This window comes from Choloepus didactylus, chromosome 5 (genome assembly GCF_015220235.1).
Source record: "Choloepus didactylus isolate mChoDid1 chromosome 5, mChoDid1.pri, whole genome shotgun sequence".
Classification (NCBI taxonomy): Eukaryota; Metazoa; Chordata; class Mammalia; order Pilosa; family Megalonychidae; genus Choloepus; species Choloepus didactylus.
This window is the reverse complement of record NC_051311.1, coordinates 62,054,188-62,072,463: the sequence shown is the minus strand read 5'-3', so window position 1 is coordinate 62,072,463 and position 18,276 is coordinate 62,054,188. Positions and strand designations below refer to the sequence as shown.

General features: G+C 39.7%; 1 protein-coding gene and 1 pseudogene across 3 annotated transcripts in view; both read right to left on the bottom strand.

Annotated features, from left to right (window-relative positions):
• The window catches only part of TMEM209 (transmembrane protein 209), a 59,965-nt gene that overhangs the window by 14,813 nt on the left and 26,876 nt on the right, over positions 1–18,276 (bottom strand). The gene's annotated exons all lie outside the window — the stretch shown is intronic.
• Positions 6,673–7,659, bottom strand: LOC119534116 (annotated as a pseudogene).

Below are 18,276 nucleotides of genomic sequence, written 5' to 3'. Positions count from 1 at the left end.
TTCTCATGTTGAACCACCCTTGTACACCTGGGATAAATCCCACTTGATCATGGTGTAAATTCTTTTAATGTACTATTGAATTCAGCCTGATAGGATTTTGTTGAGGATTTCTGCATCTAGATTCATAAAGGATATTGATCTGTAATTTTCTTTTCTTGTGATATCCTTATTTGACTTTAGTTTTAGGGTGACATTGACCTTACTGAGTGAGTTAGGGAGTGGCCTCTCCTCTTCAATTTTTGGAACAGTTTGGGCAGGATTGCTGTTAATTCTTGGAATGTTTGGTAAAATTCACTAGTGAAGCTGTCTGGTCCTAGGTGTTTCTTTGTTGGGGTTTTTGAATCAATCTCTTTTGTTACTGGGCCAAACATACATGCTCCCAGTATATGCATGAGGGTTACACTGCTCCCTCCAGAACTGGAATCAGGAATCCACCCTGGGAGTAGGGGCTGCCTCCATGTCAATCCAGAGAAGGATGAGGAAGGGCCAGCCAGGGTGCTGCAAGATCTTACCGCTTTTAAGTAGCGTTTATCTTGATTTGGCGCTTGCCCTGCTACTGCAGTCCTTTAACAGTTAACTGGAGGTTTGAGAAAGCTGTTTCTGCCAGTTTTTACTGATTGTTCAAAGCTTCTGGGTTGGAAGTGGGGGGACAGAGCCCTGAAGTATCTCACTGCCATCTTGACTGGGCCAGGGTCTCTCTATTGTTTTTTTTTTATTCTCTATTTTATTTATCTCTGCTTCAGTCTCTGATATTTTCTTCCTTTTGTTTGCTTTTAGTTTAGTTTGCTCTTCTTTTCCTCGTTCCTCTAGATATAAGGTTAGGACTCTGACATGAGATCTTTCTTCTTTTTTAAGGTAAGCATTTAGGGTATAAATTTCCCTCTCAGCACTGCCTTTCTTGCATCTCATAAATTTTGGTATGCTGTGTTTGGGTTTCATTTGCTTTAAAATAGCTCTTAATTTCCCTTTGATTCCTTGTTTGACCCACTGCTTTTAAGTGTGTAGTTTAATTTACACATATTTGTTAATTTTCCAGTTCTTCCTAAGTTATTGATTTCTAACTTCATTCCACTGTGGTCAGAGAAGATACACTGTATGACTTCAGTATTTTAAAATGTGTTCAGGCTTGTTTTGTGACCTAACATCTAATCTACCTTAGAGAATGATCCATGTGCACTAAAGAATGTGTATTCTTTTGCTGTAGGGTAAAGAGTTGTACATTCTTCTGTTAAGTCTAGCTGGTTTACCATATCATTCAAGTTTTCTATTTCCTTACTGATCTTCTAAATGCTTTAATCATTACTGAAAGTGATATACTGAAATCTCATACTATTTATGTAGAACAGTCTCTTTTCCCTTTCAAATCTGTCAATATTTGTTTCATATATTTTGGGACTCTGCTGTTAGGCGCATATATATAAATCTTACACCGTCTTGTTGAACTGACCTTTTTTTATCAGTATATAGTGTTATTCTTTGTCCTGCTTAACAGTTTTTGACTTAAAGTATATTTTATCTGATACTAGTTTAGCTACCTCAGTTCTCTTTTGGTTACTATTTGCATAGAGTATCTTTTTGCACCCTTTCACTTTCAAACTAGCTGTGTCTTTGAATTTAAGATGAATCTCTTGTAGACAGCATATAAGTTGGGTCATACTTTTTTAACCCATTCTGCAATTTTTGGCCTTATGACTGGAGAGTGTAATCACTTACATGTAAAGTAAGTACTGATAATGAAGGACTTTTTCCAGCCATTTTGCTATCTGGCCTTTGTAAGTCATATCTTTTTTGTCCCTCAATTCCTTCATTAATGCCTACTTTTGTTGTTATTTGACTTTTTGTAGTGTACCGTTTTCAGACCCTTCTCATTTCCTTATGTGTATATTCTTGAGCTATTTTCTTTATGATTATCATGGGATTATAAAGTAATATCCTAAAGCTTTAATAAGCACATTTGTTTTAACTTCAATAACATACACAAATACTGTTCTTATCCTCCTCCATCCCCTATCTTTTTGTTAAACTTCTTACAAATGGTATATTTATACACTGTGTATCTAAAACCACAGACATATCATTAGTTTTTATGCCTTTCCATTTTATAACCTGTAAAAAGTATTGGAAATGTCTTACTCTCTTGCTCTCTTTTTTTTTTTTTTTGAATTCAATTTTATTGAAATACATTCACATACCATACAATCATCCCTGGTGTACAATCAGTTGTTCACAGCACCATTATACAGTTGTGCATTCATCACCACATTCAATTTTTGAACAATTTCATTACCACACACAAAAAAGAATGAGAATAAAAGTTAAAATGGAAAAGAACACCAAAAACACCCCATACCCCCTATTCCTCTCTATTATTCATTCATTTTTTTGTCCTCATTTTTCTATTCATCTGTCCATACACTATATAAAGGGAGTGGGAGCCACAATGTTTTCCTAATCACACAGTCAAACAGTATAAACTATATAGTTATACAATTATCTTCAAGAAACAAGACTGCTGGGTTGCAGTTCAACAGTTTCAGGTATTTCCTTCTACCTATTCCTATACACTAAAAACTAAAAAGGAATATCTATATAATGCATAAGAATAACCTCCAGAATGACCTCTCGACTCTAATCTGAGATCTCTCAGCCACTGAAACTTTATTTTGTTTCATTTTGCTTCCCCCTTTTGGTCCAAGAAGGCTTGCTCGATCCCACAATGCCAGGGCCAAGTTCATCACCACGAGTCATGTCCCACATTGCCCGGGAGTTCCATACCCCTGGGAGTCAAGTCCCACATAGAAGGGAGGGCAGTGAGTATACTTACAGAGATGGCTTAGAGAGAGATCTCCCTCATTTTTGAAAGACACTCACACCAGATAAAAAATTCTTAGTTGCAACTATTTTCTTTTAGCACTTTAAATATTTTATACCACTGCCTTCTTGCATCCATGGTTTCTGATGAGAGGTTGGCACTTAATCTAATTAGAATTCCATTGTATATAACACACTGCTTTTCTCATGTGGCTTTCAGAACTGCCTCCTTGTCCTTGGCATTCGACAGTCTGACTACTTGGTGTCTGGGCACAGTTCTCTTCACTTTTATCAGGTTTGGGGTTAGTCGGGTTTCTTGAATGTGTATATTCATGCCTTTCATCAAAATTGGGAAGTTTTCTGCCATTATTTCTTTGAATTTTCCTCCTGCCCTTTTTTCTTTCTTCTCTTTCTGGGACTCTCAGAATGGTTTTTTTTTTTTGGCTTAACAACAGGAATTTATTGGCTCACAATTTCAGAGGCTACAAGGCTTGCTTCCTCCCAGGGTGTCTTTTAGCTGGCCAGCAGTCTTTGGGGTCCCTTGGCTTTTCTGTCACATGGCAATGCACATGGTGGCATCATCTCCTTTCTCTTCTGTTTTCTGTCGACTTCTAGCTTTTGTGTCCAATCTCCTTTGCTTATAAGGACTTCAGCCATATTGGATTAAGGTCCACCCTCATTCACTTTGGGCATACATTAACTGATAATATCTTTAAGACTCTTATTTTACAAAAGGGTTCACACTTACAGGATCAGGGATTGGGACCTGAACACAATTTTGTGGGGGGCATGATATAATCCCCTACAGGGAATAAGATCTAATTCACTGCACAACTATATGATGACACCATGAACCACTGTATACACTTTGGATGATTATCTGATATGTGAATACATCACAATAAAATTTCATCTAAAAAAAAATCCAAAAACCAAAAACCAAAAAAAAAAAAAAAAAAAAAAAAAAAAAAGTCTAATTCACATTTTTAAAAGCTCATTCTGGCTGCAGTATGGAGAATGGATTGGAGAGAACCAGACCTATGTGGTAACTTCTCCCTGGTCTTACCCCTTCAGGCCTTGGTGTGATAGCAGAGCCCTGTTTTTCCTAGTTCCAGGGTACTGGAATATCCCCTGTGGTTTCCTTACATTCGGCCCATGTAGGCAAATAGTCCCTTTATCAAATGCTCCTGAAATGACTGACTTTGTTCTGCTTGACTTTATGGAAAAATCACATTGGCTGGATAAAGCAGGAGGAACTTTAGCAGTCACTTAACCTAACTCCTTAATTTTTTTTGTAATAAGCAAATAACTGGATTTTGTTTTCTATCCAGTCTGACGAGCTTTGTCTTTTCAATACAAAGCAGTACATTTTGGTTTGTTTGTATTTATATGATACTGAAAATTATTGAGTGAGTTAGATTTATTTCTATTCTTATTTTGTGCTATTTGTCCTGGTTTTTAGTTTTGTTTTTCCGTCTTCTTTCTTGTCTTCTTGTGCTCTGAATTTTTTTTTTTTATATATGCTTTTTTTTTTATCATCATTTTATTGAGATATATTCACATACCACGCAGTCATACAAAACAAATTGTACTTTCGATTGTTTACAGTACCATTACATAGTTGTACATTCATCACCTAAATCAATCCCTGACACCTTCATTAGCACACACACAAAAATAACAAGAATAATAATTAGAGTGAAAAAGAGCAATTGAAGTAAAAAAGAACACTGGGTACCTTTGTCTGTTTGTTTGCTTCCCCTACTTTTCTACACATCCATCCATAAACTAGACAAAGTGGAGTTTGGTCCTTATGGCATTCCCAATCCCACTGTCACCCCTCATAAGCTACATTTTTATACAACTGTCTTCGAGATTCATGGGTTCTGGGTTGTAGTTTAATAGTTTCAGGTATCCACCACCAGCTACCCCAATTCTTTAGAACCTAAAAAAGGTTGTCTAAAGTGTGCGTAAGAGTGCCCACCAGAGTGATCTCTCGGCTCGTTTTGGAATCTCTCTGCCACTGAAGCTTATTTCATTTCCTTTCACATCCCCCTTTTGGTCAAGAAGATGTTCTCCATCCCACGATGCCGGGTCTACATTCCTCCCCGGGAGTCATTTATATATGCTTTTATTGGTATACATGGTGGTGTCCCATAGGTCTCTTAGGCTTGATTCACTTTTTTTTTTTCCATTATTTTTCTTTCTGCTTCTCAGTCTAAATCCTTTCAATTGTCTTATCTTAAGAGTCCACTGATTTTTCTTCTTCCAGTTCTAATCTGCTGCTGAAACTCTCTAAGGAATTTTTAATTTTGGTTATTATAGTCTTCATCACTGGTATTTCTGTTTGGTCCCTTTTTTTCTCTTTTTTTTAATTGAAACATATCCACATACCTATACAATCATCCAAAGTGCAAAACAGTTGTTCCCAATATCATCATATAGTTGTGCATTCATTGCCACAATTCATTTTTGAACATTTTCATTACTCCAAAAAGTAAAAGAATAAAAATAAAAGTAAAAAGAACACCCAATACATCCCATACCCCACCTCCCCGTATTATTCATTTACTTTTTTCCCCCATTTTTCTACTCATTTGTCCATACACTGGGTAAAGGGAGTGCGAGCCACAAGGTTTTCACAATCACAACGTCACACCATATAAGTTATATATTTATACGCTCGCCTTCAAGAATCAAGGATGCCGGACTGCAGTTCAACAGTTTCAGATATTTCCTTCTAACTATTCTAATAATCTGAAAACTAAAAAGAGTGTCTATATAACACATAAGAGTTACTTCCAGAATGACCTCTCAGTTCCATTTGAAATCTCTCAGCCACTGAAACTATTCTGTTTCATTTCTCTTCCCCCTTTTGGTCTAGAAGACTTTCTCAACCACATAATGTAGGGTCCAGGATCATTCCCGGGAGTCACGTTCCATGTTGCCAGGCAGATTTATACCCTTGGGAGTCATGCCCCATGTAGGTAGGGAGAGGGCAGTGAGTTTACCTGCTGAGTTGGCTTAGAGAGGCCACATCTGAGCAACAAAAGAGGTTCTCTGTGGTGACTCTCAGACACAATTATGAGTAGGCTTAGCCTCCCCTTTGCAGTAACATGCTTCATAAAGGCAAGCCCCAAGATCAAGGTCTTGGCTTACTAAGCCTGTAGACCCCAATGCTTGCAAGAATATAAGGAATTCCCTAGCTGGGGAAGTTTAATATTTCTACATTTCCCCCAGTCCCTCAAGGGGGCTTGGCAAATACATTTTTTTTAGGCATGGTATTCATTTATTACCAAAATCTTCACATTTATGTTAAATAACTGCTTAAGTGGAAAATCTTACCGGTATGGGTAAATTTAAATATTCAAAATAGACGTTCACACTGTAGCATTTGACACAGCTTCCTCCTGTGGTTGAAAGCATTCATTTCAAAGATGAACATATTTAAATACAGAATTGAATTCTCTTAGCTTAAAATTGCACTGTGAAACTTTGTTTCATATTTAGTGAATTTCAAGTAAAGAGGGAAGATTTAGGAATATGGAGACAAAACAATGTATGCCCTTTGCCTGTACAGTTCCAGATTTCCAACATCTCATCAAGGTGTTTTCAAAGTTCCTTACAGGAGTACCACTTTCTTTCTTACAAATGAAATACCAAGTAGAAGATGTTTTCATTGAAAACATGCCAATCTCCAGTTTAACCCCCCCCCCTTTTGGGGGGAATAGTATGCAGAATGGAATCAGCATTCCATTTTGTTACTTTAACAGCTAGTACTTTGAAAACTTTACAGATAAAGTAGTATTGAAAATATTTTAGTCTAAAAGCACCTTAAGGTACTTTTTGCCCATTGTTCAAAATCAGAGGTTGCAATAGCTGGCAACAACCTGCTCTAACAATGTGAAGCTGTCCAAAAAGTCCTCTTCTTCAATTCCAAATTTTGTGTACTGATGAATGTAGGCCTTCGAAGTAAACATATTCCATGCTTTGCCCACGATTGTATCAAGTGGTTTTACTAAGAACTGGCTATTGCGGACCAATGCTGCCGACTTCTCTTATTTGCTGAAGGCTCGCTGGGTTTTCCATATATTGAAAGCATTAACAAGTTCTAATCAAGAAGTATAGAGAGCTGGATCGTCAAATCCACCCAGATTTGCACTTTGCACATCCTTCCCTCGAAGGATGACTAAGTTAGCAATGAAAGTGTTAAAATGAAGTTCCTTGTTCAGAGGCATTTTACCAAGATCAGGAAGTCCTGATAAAGGAGGCCGTATCTGCCAATCAATCCCTTATTCCATTTTCACATTAGAAATGAGCTTCTGTCTCAAATGCTTGAGGAGGTCAGCCCAAGTAAACGTGCTGTATGCCACTGAGTTCTCAGATATTTGAGGAATGTTTCGAATACCCAGCATCTTGAAATTAAGATGGGGAACTAAATTCTCCATTAAGTCTCCTAAAGGATTTCTTCTGTAGTGAAATGCGCCTTCTGCAGAGTAAGTACACTGGAACACACTTCCCAGCTGCTGTGCAAGGACTTGATTCATATCGCCAAAAGAAATTTGTCTGCTATCCATCAGTTTTGCACAGATCTTATGAACAGCATCATTCTCATGAACAAGGAGGGCATCCGAAGATAGGTATAAGTGAGAAATAGTCAAAATGAAGTTGTAGTTCTGAACAATAACTTTTCTAGTTCCATAAGGCCATATAATGTGATTCATTCTCAAAGAGTTTGAGTACTGATCTTATAAATTCTGGGTAATGAAGGCTCCTAGCCCTGCTCCTGTGCCCCCAGCCATACTCATTATGACGAAAAAAACCACTCAGAGAGTCACCTTTCTCCATTTCCTTCTGAATTAGGTTCATTATAGATTCTTCATGCTTGGGTACACGAACAGAGTATCCATATGCCCATAGATTCTTCATGCTTGGGTACACGAACAGAGTATCCATATGCCCAGATGTTTCCCGAACCTTGTTTTTGACAGAAGCATGCATGCTGGGCATATTTCCATCGACCAGACTGGGCAGCCTTTGACAGTGTTTGATTGATAACTTTAGGTTCTCTGTCAACAAGTATAGCCTGGGCAGCTAGAACTCCATTTTCCTCCTCAATGAAGAATCTTTCTTTGCAAGATGCTTGATATGCCTCATTCTCTCTCTTTGAGCAGAGTCAGCAAATACTTTTTATTCTCTGCCCAAATTACTCTGGGTTGTATCAGGGCTTCGTGCTAACCTGTACTAGCCAACAAAACCTCTCTCCCTGTCAAGGTTCCATGTAATTACGGTATTTGAGAAAATTGACCATACAAGTTAAATTATATAGTATGCTACAGAAAACATAGATTTTCTATGAAATAAACATCTCTTCCTTTAGTCCCACACAGAAGTCAAAATTTTAAAACAAAGTTAATACCATCCTCTACCCTTTAGTCTGATCTACCCTAATCTCAACCAAGTCCATTTTGTTCACATCTCCAACTGAAGTCTGATCTCCTCTTCAGCCTCTTTAACAGTTGATTCATGGGGCAATGCCGACACACACAGCTGCTGAACTCTGTCAAGTCCCAGGTGCCACATAGACACCTGAAGCTCCACAGACCGACCATGTCATACACAAACAGCTCAGCATCTCAAAATTTAGAAATAACTGTTAACCTCATGAACAGATGTGACTGCTGTAAGAGCTTACAATCTAGAAACTTTTACATAAGCGTTCCCCTGATAACCCATGCACCCAGATTCAATTCTGAGTTTGCACAATGTTATTAGTCCATATTAGTGAGGCATTATAAGTTTGTCTTTTCATTTCTGGCTTATTTCATTCAACCTACTGTCTTCACGTTCTATTCACCTAGTTGCATACCTCACAAATTCATGCCTTCTTGCTGCTCCTTCATGCAAACATATTCCTATATTTGCAAATTTAATCACACTCATTGACCACTTTAAGTTTCACTAAGTTATACAGTCCCAGTCTTTATCTCCTATTTTTCCTTCTAGTGTCATACATACCCGACCTCCCTTTTTCAACCATATTCACAGTCATCTTTTTTCAGTGTACTTACAACATTGTGCTACCACCACACAGTATTATGCTATCCATTTCTGGATCCATACAATCATCCTCTACAACATTCTAAATGCCTTCAACCTCAAATGCCTGATCTCGACCCTTTTTCTATCTCCTGATAGCTTCATTTCTACACTTTTCTTCAAATCTCTCTCTTCTGTCTCTTCCTATCTATCTCCCTTTAGTATTTCCTTTAGAGAAGGTCTCCTGTTCACGAACTCTGTCAGTGTCCTTTTATCTGTAAACTCTCTCTCATTTTTGAAGGACAGTTTTGTGGATATGGGATTCTTGGTTGGCAGTTTTCTCTTTCAGTATCTTGATTATATCATACCACTGCCTTCTTGTTTCCATGGTTTCTGTTGAGAGAGCCGCACTTAAGTCTTATTGAACTTCCCCTGTATGTGGATTGCTTTTCTCTTGCTGCTTTCAGAATTCTCTTTGTCTTTGACATTTCAAAATCTGACTAGTAAGTGTCTTGGAGTAGGTCTATTTGGATCAATTCTGTTTGGGGTACACTGTGCTTCTTGGACCTGTAATTTTATGTCTTTCATAAGAGTTGGGAAATTTTCTTTGACTATTTCCTCTACTATTCATTCTGCCACTTTTCCCTTCTCCTCTCTTTTGGGGACACCTATAACACGTATATTCATGTGCTTCATGTTGTCATTCAGTTCCCAGAGACCCCCGCTCATATTTTCCCATTCTTTTCTCTATTTGTTCCTTTGTGTGCAGGATTTCAGATGTCCTGTCCTCTTGCTCACTGATCCTTTCTTCTGCCTCTCCAAGTCTGCTGTTGTATGCCTTCACTGTGTTTTTCATCTCTTCTGTAATGCCTTTCATTCCCATAAGTTCTGCCATTTGTTTCTTTAAGCTTATGAATTTTTCCTTATGATCACCCTGTGTCTTCTTTATATCCTTCATCTCTTTTGTCACATTCTCTCTCAACTCACTGATTTGATTTAAAAGATTTGTTTGAACATCTATAATTAGTTGTTTCAACTCGTGAATCTCAGTTGAGGCGTTAGTTTCTTCCTTTGACTGGGCCATATCTTCCCATTTCCTGATGTGCCCTGTGATTTTTTGCTGTCTAGGCATCTGATTTTCTTGATTGGTTTATTTTGGAGGTTGTTTTCTCTCTTTGGCCTAAGGTTTTCTTGTTGGTGGTCTTTAACCTCTATCATTTCTTTGTTTCTCTCCCTGGCCAGTTGTCAGATAGGCTCTGCCTTCAAGTCTTACCCCCAAAATCAGGTGCCTACCATGGCATGCCACAGAGATGGAAGGTAGACACTGGGCACCCCAGCAAGTTCACTGTGTGTGGTAATATAGATCTGCTGGCTTCCAGCAGTGCTGTTTTCCACTGGCTAGCAAGACCTAGGTTTGTTTTGGAGCCCTGCTTTAACAGTTGTTTTCTCAGACAAAACTGGGCTGGATTTCCATACAGGGCATGTAGACCAGCTCCTGTGTTCCTAAGAAAGGGTCTGAAATGTCTTTTAAAAAGTATTTTACTTCCTTTGCATATTCTGGACTGTTCAGCAGATGGCGATGTTCAGTAGCTTAATCTTCCTCAGAGGCTTCTTTGCCTCTGAGCACAGGCTGTGTCTGACCCAGCAGGGCTGAAACTGCAGGATTCTTATGCCCTCTCTTTGCCAGCCCAAATCAGACTTGATGTGGAGCCCACCTATGGCAAAGTACTCCTGCAACACTCCGGCTGTCTCCAAGGCAATGAAATGGTTTCTGGCTGCTGCTTCCCTCAATGGTGGGGGAGGGCTTTCAGACCCAGGGCTGGAAACAGTCTGTCCATGTTTTCTCAGATTCTTTGTCCTTCACTGATCTGGGCCTTGAAATGTCCTCCCCTGTCTACCAGGTCTTCAAACAGTGAGGGGATTTTTCACTTCTGTGAGATTTTAAAATCTGTGTCCCAGGTGTGACGGGTCCTGTGTGCTGATTACATGCCTTTCTCATATGGAGACCGAGTGAGGGGTAGGGGAGAGGATTATCTGGTTTTGGATGGAAGATTCCTACCTGATATTTCTTCTCTTTCTTCAATTTGGCATTTGCAGGATCTTTCTCCAATCTGGATTCTCCTCCAGAGTTTCAAACAATTCTTTCGTTGAATTTCTGGAGAGAAGTTTCCAGTAGCTGTTTATATTGCCATGTTGATGACGTCACCCTGTTCGGTTCCTTTTAAAAATCTGTCTCTTTATTGAGATTCTCACATTGTTCATTCATCGTTTTCCTGATCCTTTAGTTTTTTCTCCATATTTTCCTTTTCCTTTATCTCTTTTGGTAAACTGAAGATAATTTTTTTAAAGTCCTTGTCTGCTGACAAGTCTTCATTGATGGGTTCCAAATTTTTGTATTGTTCCTCTGGACAGGCCAACATTTCCTGTTTCTTTGTCTTATAATCTTTTTTTGCAAACTGTACATTTTAATATTTTAAGAATTTAACACTGGGATTTAGAATCTGAGCTGTCTGTTCCTTAAGTTTGTATCCAGAAAATGATAGGAAAGAGATTTCCTTGAGTTCCAAGAGTGAACAAAAACAAAGCAATATAAAGAACACCTTTCACAATCTTTGCATATTGGCTCTATGGTGGCTGGTGTTCTCCTTAAAGACATCAAGACCAGTCTGAGGCTAAAGTGCAGGTTCCTACCCATCTTTTCTTTTCCTATATCTTGTCCTAGGCATGGCCTGCTAATGGCTTTAGGAATGCCGCCATTTACAGGAATCCGGATGCCCCCTCTACTCCTTATGGAGTAGAATTTCCCTCCCTACCAAGTGTTCTATTGTATGTCTTAAAGCCGGTAATCTTTTGACCCAGGCTGCTTTGACTGAATCGTTTCTTATACTACTTGAGCTGTCTGCACTTCTTCTGCTTGCAGGGTAAGTTCTGGGAGGGTAAGCCACAGAGGAGTGCCCTGGTTCAGTTTGTAGGCACCCATAAAATAGGCAGACATACAGATACCCCAGTGCATACAGGGGTTACTCTGCTCTCCCCAGAACAAGGCTAGGGAACCACAATGGGAACACAGGCTGGCTCTACAGTGTTCTGGGAAGTGCAGAAGGGGCCAGCAAGGGTGCCACAAGTATCTCCAACCTTTTTAAGTTGTGTTTTCTTGATTTGGCATTTGCCCTGATACTGTAACTCTTTGTTTTCTAGGGTTTTGAGGAAGATGGCTCTGTCAGCTTTTACTAGTTGTTCAATGATTCTATGAGGGAATGGAGACCTGGAACATAACTTCCTAATTCATCCTAAAACTTAATTACTGAAGACTTCTGGGAAGAGGGTAAATTAGGAGGGGCAGAGCAAATTTCTCCTCCGTGAAACAGACTAGATAAAGGACAGAAAGCACCCCAGAACAGCAGTTCCAGGATCTGACCATCTGGACAGAGACCTCTACAGCACATAGTGGGGACTTAGATGGAAAGGCAGAGAGACTGCACTTCAAAGGTCAGGGTGAGTGTGTTCAGGACTGGCAGCAGGAGTCGGCCACCTAGTGTGGGAGGGAGCAGCTTTCCATGCCCCATGCACTAATCTCAGCAGTTGGCTGGGGAGATAACCCTCCACAGCCCCATGGTGGGGAGCTTCTGTGAGGAAACTTGGGATTTGGTGGACTTGTGGTGACCACATTTACTATTCCTCCAAGGAAGCCCATGGCATGCACAGCCAGGAGGCAGGGAGAGGCAGGAGCACTGCACAGAAGTGCCATGAGACCCTCCCCAAACCCAGAGGCTCGTGGGCACATGGCAGACAGGGTATGGGGCACATTTGAGCTGCGGGTGAAATGCACAGCCCTGCAACACGAGAGTGGTCCACTTAGAGACCCAGAAACTGCCAGACCCACTGTGCTCTGGAGCAGACTCCCTGCCAAACTGCTGCACAGGACCCGCCCCTCATCCACAGGGCTGCTAGTCCCCAGAGCACAAAGAGAACTGGTGCACTAACTGGATTTCCATCTGCTTTGGACCCTGCCAGGTGCACAGGTGAAGCTGGGGGAGAGCTGGCCTGAGAGTAAGAGGTGGCTCAAGAGTGCTATCTGCTGGGAGGACAGAGAAAGTGCACTCCAACAAGCTGTAGCTCTGCCAAATTATAGATAAATGTTCAAATAATCCTGTATATCCCAAAATAATATTACCAAGATAAGAAAATATGGTGAAGCCAACAGGAAATCATAAAGAAACAACAGAAAATCATGAAGAAACAAGAGGATATGGACAAGCCAAACGATGAATTAAGAAGCCGGAGAAGAAGAGAACTTGGAGCAATTAACCAAAGAAGTACACACAAATCACCAAAACAACTTCAGTGAGTTGGCTAAGGACATAAAGGATATCAAGAAGACTCTAGAAGAGGATAAAGAAGTATCTGAAAGAGCAAGTAAATAAAATAAAAGCAGATCTTGGGGACTTCTGGGAAAATGGCGGAGTGGATGAGGCAGAGCAGTGTCTCCTCTGTGAAAAAAATTAGAGAGGGAGCTGAGGACACCAGAGACTGCAGTGTCAGTGCTTGAATGGCCACAGAGAGACCCCTACAGTACATGGTGGGGATGGGGTGAGTGTGTTTGGCTGGGACCGCATCCTGGGGCAGGCAGTGGGAAGACAGCTGCTGGGCAAGGGAGTGAGCAGCGGCTCTCCACTCTAGTGCACCCACCTTGTCAGTTAGCTGGGGAGGTGATCTCCAGAGCTATACGGCCAGGAGCTCCCATTAGGGAACCTGGGAGGCAACATTTACTCTCCTCACATTAGTCTGTGGTGCGCAACGGCAAGAAGTGGGGAAAGGAGACAGCACTATATGGAGGCAACAGGAGCCACTCCCACACACCAGAGGCTCGTGGGCACATGGCAGGCAGGGAGTGGGGCATGTTTGAGCCAGAAGGTGCTCTTGAACTGACTCCCTAACTGCACAGGGCCCCCATTACATCCCAGGGGCAGGCAGTCCCCAGTGTACACAGAGAACTGGTACACTGAATGGAACCCCACTCGGTTTGGACTCCACTCAGTGCATAGGACAAGTTCCGGGAAAACTGGCTCGAGAATAAAAGGCGGCTAAAGAGCGCTGCCTGCTGGGAGGATAGGGAAACTGCAACCCAGCAAGTTGTAGCTCTGCCAAATTATATATAAATGCCCAAATAATCCTGCATTTCCCAAAATAACCTTATCAAGACAAGCAAAGACCCTGAAGCCAAAAGAAAATCATACAGCACTTGAATCTAGAAAATATGGACAATCCAAATGAACAAATTAAAAAGCTGGAAGAGACACAAAATTTGGAGCAATTAATTAAAGTACACACAAATCTTTAAAACAATTTCACCGAGATGACTAAAGAAATAAAGGACATCAAGGAGACTCTAGAAGAGCATAAACAAGAACCTGAGAGAATAAATAAAAAAATTAGCAGATATTATGGAAATAAAAGACACTGTGGATAAAATTAAAAACATGCTTGAGACACAAAACAGCAGATTTGAAGAGGCAGAAGTAACAAGTGAACCGAAGGACAGCGCAATGGAATGCAAACACACCAAAGAACAAATGGTGAAAAAAATAAAAAAATTTGAAAGGAATCTCAGGGATATGATGGATAACATGAAGTTAACAAATACAAGAATCACTGGTGTCCCAGAAGGAGAAGAAAAAGGGCTAGGAAGAGTGTTTCAAGACACCAGTGGAGAAAACTTACTAACTTTTCTAAATGACATAAATATGCAAATCAAAGATGCCCAACAAACTCCAAATAAAGTAAATCCAAATAAACTGACTGTGATACATATACTGATCAGATTGTCAAATGCTGAAGAGGAGGAGAAACTTCTGAAAGTAGCAAGAGAGAAGTGATTCACCACATACAAGGGAAATGACAGAAGACTAAGGACTGACTATTTAGTGGGCACTATGGAAGTGAGAAGGCAGTGGTATGACATATTTAAGATTTTGAAAGAGAAAAACTGCCAGCCAAGAATTTTTTATCTAGCAAAGCTCTTCTTCAAAATTGAAGGAGAGCTTAAAATTTTCACAGACAAACGCTGGGAGAATTTGCTAACAAAAGACCTGCCCTGCAAGAAATACTAAAGGGAGCTATACTGGCTGAGAAAAAAAGAAAGGAGAGAGAGATCTGGAGAAGGTCACTTAGTAAGGTAACTTAAAGGAAAAAAAAGAGAGGGAAAAATAGATCTGACAACTAAAAACCAAAGGATATGATGGCTGGTTCAAGAGCTCCCTTCACAATAGTAACTCTGAATGTGAATGGATTAAACTCTCCAATTAAAAGATACAAGCTGGGAGAATGGATTAAAAAGTATGACCCATCAATATGCTGTTTAAAAGAGACTCATCTTAGACCCTGCAACACAAAGAGACTGAAAGTGAAAGGATGGAAAAAAATATTCTATGCCAGCTGCAACCAAAAGAAAGCAGGGGTAGCTATATAAATATTGGACAAAATAGACTTTAAATGCAAAGATGTCATAAGAGACAAAGAAAGGCACCATATATGAATAAAAGGGGCAATTCACCAATAAGAAATAACAATCATAAATGTTTATGCACCCAACCAAGGTGCTCCAAAGTACGTGAGACAAACATCGGCAAAACTGAAGGAAGCAGACCCTTAGCTAGAATGACAAAGTAAAAAAGAGACAAGAGCCAAATAAACAGAATCAGAAATGAGAGCAGGATAATTACTATGGATCCCGATGAAATAAAAAAAAAATCATAAGAGGATACTAAGAACAACTGAATGCCAACAAACTAGACAATTTAGAGGAAATGGACAAATTCCTGGAAACATATGAACAACCTAGACTGACCCAAGAAGAAATAGAAGATCTTAACAAACCAATCACAAGCAAAGAGATCCAGTCATCAAAAATCTACCTACAATAGCTAGAAGTAAATACCTGAAACTATCAAACTCCAACCCAGTACCTTGGACTCCTGAAGACGATTGTATAACAAAGTAGCTTACGAGGGTGACAGTGTGATTGTGAAAACCTTGTGGATCACACTCCCTTTATCCAGTATATAGATGGACGAGTAGAAAAATGGGGACAAAAAACTAAATGAAAAATAGGGTGCGATGGGGGAATGATTTGGGTGTTCTTTTTTACTTTCATTTTTTATTCTTATTCTGATTCTTTCTGGTGTAAGGAAAATGTTCAAAAATGGATTGGGGTGATGAATGCACAACTGTGTGGTGGTGCTGTGGACAGCTGACTGTACACCATGGATGGCTGCATGGTGCAAATATATTTCAATAAAACTGATTTTAATAAAAAAAAAAAAACAAAAAAACCTATCTACAAATAAAAGCCCATTCACAATAGCAACTAAAAAAAATCAAGTACCTAGGTATAAACTCAATGAAGGATGTAAAAGATCTCTACACAGAAAATCATAAAACTTTACTAAAAGAAATTAAAAAGGACCTAAATAGGTGGAAAGATATTCCATGCTCATGGATAAGAAGGCCAAACGTCATTAAGATGTGATTCTACCCAAACTGATCTACAGATTCAATGCAATTCCAATCAAACTTTCAACAACCTACTTTGCAGACTTGGAAAAGCAAGCTATCAAATTTATTTAGAAGGGAAAGGGGCCTTGAAATGCCAAATATATCCTAAAAATAAACCAAGTGGGAAGACATACATCTCCAGACTATAAAGCCACAGTGGTCAAAACAGCATGGTATTAGCACAAAGATAGACATATTGATCATGAAAGCGAACTGAGAGTTTGGAAATAGATCCTGAGATCTATGGTCGACTGATTTTTGATAAGGCCACCAAATCCACAGATCTGGAATAGAACAGTCTCTTCAACAAATGGGGCTTGGAGAATTGGATATCCATAGCCAAAAGAATGAAAGAAGACCCCTACCTCACACCCCATACCAAAAATATCTCAAAGTAGATCAAAGACCTCAATATAAGAGCACGATAAAACTCTTAGAAGATAATATAGGGAAACATTTTCAAGACCTAGTAACAGGAAGTAGCTTCTTAGATCTTATACCCAAAGCACTAGCAACAAAAGAAAAAACAGATAAATTGGATCTCCTCAAAATCAAGAGCTTCTGTGCCTCTCAAAAGACTCTGTCAACAAGGTGAAGAAGCAGCCAACTCAATGGGAGAAAACAGTTGGAAACCATATATCTGGTAAGAGACTGATATCCTGCACATATAAAGAAGTCCTACAACTCAACAATAGTACAAACAGTCCAATTATAAAATGAGCAAAAGATATGAAAAGGTATTTCTGAAGAGGAAATACAAATGGTTAAAAAACACATGTTGAACATTGGGACTGGTGGTTTGATGTGCTGAGCCCTTGATTGTGGGACTTGCCCTTATGAAGCTCATTACTGCAAAGCAGGGGTTAAACTTGCATATAATTGTGCCTAAGAGTCTCCCCCTGAGTACCTCTTTGTTGCTCAGATATGGCCCTCTCTCTCTAACTGAGTCACCTTGGCAGGTGAACTCACTGCCCTCCCCCCTAGGTGGGACCCGACTCCCAGGGGCGTAAATCTCCCTGGCAATGCAGGATATGACTCCCGGGGATGAATCAGGACCCGGCATCATGGGATTGAGAATATCTTCTTGACCAAAAGGGGGATGCAAAATGAGACGAAATAGTTTCAGTGGCTGAGAGATTTCAAATGGAGTCGAGAGGTCACTCTGGTGGACATTCTTATGCACTATATAGATAACACCTATCAGGTTTTAATGTATTAGAATGGCTAGAAGTAAATACCTGAAACTACCGAACTCCAACCCAGTAGTCTGGACTCCTGAAGACGATTATATAATAATGTAGATTACAAGGGTGACAGTGTGATTGTGAAACCTTGTGGCTCACACTCCCTTTATCTAGTGTATGGATGGATGAGTAGAAAAATGGGGATAAAAACTAAATGACATATAGGGTGGGATGGGGGGGATGGTATGGGTGTTCTTTTTTTTACCTTTATTTTTTATTCTTATTCTGATTCTTTCTGATGTAAGGAAAATGTTCAGAAATAGATTGTGGTGATGAATGCATAACTATATGATCGTACTGTGAACAGCTGATTGTATACCATGGATGATTGTATGGTATGTGAATATGTTTCAATAAAACTGAATTTAAAAGAAAAAAAAAAAAACACATGTTGTTCATCTCCACCAGCTTTTAGGGAAATGCAAATCAAAACCACAAGGTGGTACCATCTCACACCAATAAGAATGGCTGCCATTAAGCAAACAGAAAACAATAAATGCTGGAGAGGATGTGGAGAAATTGAGACTCTTATTCATTGCTGGTGGGAATGTATAATGGTACAGCTGCTGTGGATGTCAGTTTGGTGGTTCCTCAGAAAACTAGATATCAAGTTACCCTATGATCTGGC